Here is a 4,489-nt window from a genome sequence, read left to right as displayed (position 1 = left end):
TGCTTGGTGAAAGCTCACTTCTGAGGTGGACATCTCCCTCTCACTGACATGGCAGAATGTGCACGTTCGTCTCTGTAGTCTTTTAATCTGGAGTGTCCATGGGATTAACCCGTTCATGATCCCTCTGCCCCCTTGGCTAAGGCAACACACAAAAATCCACCTATTAATACCAGAACGTTGAGCTCCTGTGTCATCTATGAATTTTGTGTAGGGTGCGTTCAGTCCATAGCAGTCATATAGCTAATATCAGTCTGTACAGGTTCAATTGACTTCCCACCCTCACCTTAGAATACAGCACTCTCGTATCATTTTAATATTCATTTCACTATTCTTGAACTATAAATATCTCTTTGGGAATATGTATTTAACCAGTAATGTCATCTGCCTGGTTCCTTCATTAGTAATCAAATAAATAAAATCTTTAACACATGTTTATTTTATATTTCTTTGAGAGTCGTGATTCTCCTTCTTTTGAAAATTGTCTTTGCAGGACATATAGGAAGTGGACAAGCACTGAGCACGCTCCTATTCTTAAAAGCCCATTGTAATTCCTCAGACAACCTTACATGTATAAATATCTTTAAAATCAATGTTTCCTCACTCATAGTGGATGATAAGAGGCCCCATCAATAATATGGTGATGATTTCCTTAAATTGTCATGATTTAATCAGATATCTTTATTTCTAGACTATGCAGAAATGAATTGGGAAAATTAAAGCTCTTATTTACTTCCCCTGCCACTTCCTGTCACATGTTCTAAATCCCACCCAAACTCTACCATGAGATGAGATAAATGGACATTAAGCTGCAATGGGGCAATTATTACCACAGGACTACGTGCTTCGCTATCTCCTTTATGAAACACACATCCTGGAAGGCTTTTCTCTGCCCCCTGCCTCTACTAAAAGACAACTCCTGTCCCTATTTGCTGCAGGTTATATGACCTGAGGTATGTTTGCTATTCTGTGCTCTTTAATGTGCTGGCCTGACTGATTCCTCCTACAGAATGGAAAGGGGTATGGCTCAGTATTATAGTTTCAGGAAAATGCAGACTGTCTGCATTAGTTTCTCATTGCTATGTAAAAAAATTAACACAAAATTTGTGGCTTAAGACAACAACAGATGTATTGTCTTATAGTTCCAGAGGGAAGTTGTAAAAAATGAATCTTAAAGGAGCTAAAATCAAGATGTCAATGGGTGATGGGTATTAAGGTGGGCACTTGTGATGAGAACTGGTTGTTATATACAAGTGATGAATCACTAAATTCTACTCCTGAAGCTAATATTACACTATATGTTAACTAACTGGAATTTAAACAAAAACTTGTAAATAAAATAATAAAATAAAATAAAAAATAAAATAAAAAATAAAATAAAATAGATAAAATAAAATAAAATAAAATAAAAAAGAAGAGGTGTCAATAAGGTTGGTTCCTTCTGAAGGCTCCAGGAGATGATCCATTTCTTTGTTTCTCCAGCTTTTGGAAACTGCCTGAATTCCATATCTTGTGGCCCTTCTTACATCTTTCTGGATCTTCACTTCACCTCTGCCTCCATCATCCCATCTCCTTTTCATCATTTGGCCTTGCTTCCTTCTTATAAGGTTCCCTGTGATTGTATTGAGCCCATTTGGGTAATCCAAGAAAATCTTTTCATCTGAAGATCCTGAACTTCATCACACCAGCAAAGTGCCTTTTGCTATACAAGGTAGCACATTCACAGGCTCTGAAGTTCAGGATGTGAACATCTTTGAGTACTATTATTCTGTATTCCACAGGTCCTGACTCCTGTGACATAGCAAACATCAGAGTAGACAACAAGTAGTTTCTACTGTAGCATGAAAACAAAATTCATCAGAAAAATAATTCAGGGTAACATTAGTAAGTGTGAGAGAATGGGAATGGGCTGTTGAGACCTGTGTGTTTCCTCAGCTGACACTATATGTCTGTTCTGTTGCTCCATTTGTCTTAATTCACTTTCCTTTTTCCACAGACGTTCCACAGTTAACCAGCATGGATAAGTTCATATTTGACTTCCTGGTAGGAAAGAATTTTCAGCAATTGGCCACCAACTTTGTCCCTCACTACACCACATTAGTCAGTAAGGTAGGGGGCATCATCTCTCCAGAAAATCTTTGTAGAATTCAAGCAGCCCTTAAAGAGACCAACCTAAAAGATGTGGCTAACATAATTGAGGAATCACTTATGGCAGCAGAGAATGCTCCCCTGGATGTGGCTGTGATTGGGGAATCTGGCACTGGGAAGTCCAGTTTCATCAATGCCCTGCGAGGAGTTAGTTATGAAGAGGAGGGTTTTGCGGGTGTTGGTGTTGTGGAGACCACCATGAAGAAAACGCCCTATCAACATCCCAAATATCCTAATGTGACTTTCTGGGACCTGCCTGGAACTGGAACCCCCAATTTCCATCCACATGAATATCTAGAAATGGTGGAATTTGCTACCTATGACTTCTTCATCATTATTTCTTCCTCTCGGTTTACCCTCAATGACGCTTTGCTAGCCCAAAATATCAAGGAGATAGGCAAGAAGTTCTACTTTGTTAGAACCAAGGTGGACAATGATTTATATAATGAAGAGAAAAGCAAGCCCACATCTTTCAAACAGGAGAGAGTGCTTCAGCAGATACGAGACAACTGTCTGGCTAACCTCAGCCACATTGGAGTGCCTGAGCCATGCATCTTCTTGGTCTCCAACTTTGACCTGGATGACTTTGATTTCCCAATACTGGAAGAGACCCTGCTGAAGGAGCTCCCTGTTCATAAGCGCTACACCTTCGTGCTCCTGTTGCCCAATTTGTCTGATGCTGCCATTGAGATGAAGAGAGCTTTCCTCAAGGAGAAGATCTGGCTGGATGCCCTGGAAATCATCTGCTTTGAGCTTCATCCCCTTCATGGCCTGCTTTGATGGCTTTGACTTGCCCCAGCAGGAAAATTGCTTGAACATTTACCGGAGCCATTTTGGTTTGGATGAAAACTCAAAGAGATTGCAAAGAAACTGGGCATGTCTGTGGAGGAGATTAAGAGTTTCACCAAGTCCTTGAATTTCTGGTTACTTGTGAAGGATGACAGCATAATAGCCAGGGCCATGAACTGCATTGAATGCTATTGCTCAGTAAATGGAGGCCTGCCATCCGCTCTCTTCCAGTTTTTAAAAGTCTACATTCTACATTTGAAATTCATCAATACAGTCGCTGATGATGCTAAAATTCTCTTGCATAAGACTTTAGAGATCTTAAGTCTCAGAAAATGTCAGAGAGATGGGTCAGACTGCCTAACTGAATAACAAATAGGCCTCAGATCTTGTGTTCTGTAGGTGGGGGTGGGGTCCTCTTTCACCCATTACCAAGACCAGATCTCCCTAAGGTAGAGAGAATGTCTCCATTGGACAAAAGCATTGCTCCATATTGATACTCTGCTGCTATGCAAAGGGGATATGACCGTGGCCTCTTTCTGCATTCTCTGGGCTATTTTGCTGAAATTATGACAGAAATACACCCCATAGTTTTCATTAAGCTCCATATGTTATAAGGTAGTTTACATTTACTTCATTTACTTAGATAATAAACATTTGGTACAGTCAATATAACTGTTGTCCTTTGTTCTTTTTTATGAATGATTTTCCCCAGGCCTCATCAATACCCTCCTCACCAAACCAAGGGAAATGCACGAGTCAAGGAAATGTCTAAGTGAATACCGTAGTGTGTAGTAAGGCACTGCAGCAGAAAGGAGGAAGTTGAAAGAGGATTGGAGAAATGTTCTAGGGAGTCATGTTTTCAGATACTACAGGACAACACAGGGAAGGGAACAAAGTCAAGGTTTGTATTTCTAAGACTTTGCAAACATTAGATGGGATGAGAGACCTGTGAATAGGACATTGAGGGACAGGAGATATGAGAGAGTGAAGGTGAAATAGGAAGGAGACTGGAAAGCAACGATGAACTCAATTGGGCAATTTGGAGGAATAATGTATTTTGCTTTCACTCAAATTTCCACATCAAACTTGTGAAATGGGACCAGTAAAAATTAACAATACCTGCCTCAAGGCTCAAGGATTGTTATTCCTGCTGCTACTGTAATTGAGATTTTTCTACTTCTTCCCCATCACTGGTATAGTGATATATATGTATATATATATGTATATATATATATATATATGCTTATGGTGTAACAGATGTACATGTACAGATGTACATGGAGGAAGCTGTTCCTCAGACCTCTTATTAGTCTGAAGGTTTACCCCAGAGAATGAAGGGCACAGATGTAAAGAGGAGGGCACTACTGGCCCATAATTTCCTGACTACTCCCTGCTCCCCCATTGTTTAGTAGAGGTCTGCAGGAGGGCAGAAAAGAGTCAATAAGGGATAAAGGATTGTTTGTGCTGACTCATGCATAAGATATGTGAAATATTCAAAGAGAAGGAGCTCTTGACCTTTTTGTATGGCCACATTACATTTAAAAATGTTTGTGCC

General features: G+C 40.0%; 1 pseudogene; it reads left to right on the top strand.

Annotated features, from left to right (window-relative positions):
- Positions 1 to 333: 333 nt before the first annotated feature.
- LOC100473331 lies at positions 334 to 3,606 on the top strand (annotated as a pseudogene).
- The last annotated feature ends 883 nt before the right edge of the window (positions 3,607 to 4,489 follow it).

This window comes from Ailuropoda melanoleuca, unplaced genomic scaffold (genome assembly GCF_002007445.2).
Source record: "Ailuropoda melanoleuca isolate Jingjing unplaced genomic scaffold, ASM200744v2 unplaced-scaffold7766, whole genome shotgun sequence".
In the NCBI taxonomy this organism is placed as follows: Eukaryota; Metazoa; Chordata; class Mammalia; order Carnivora; family Ursidae; genus Ailuropoda; species Ailuropoda melanoleuca.
This window is presented reverse-complemented; position numbering and strand designations above follow the sequence as displayed.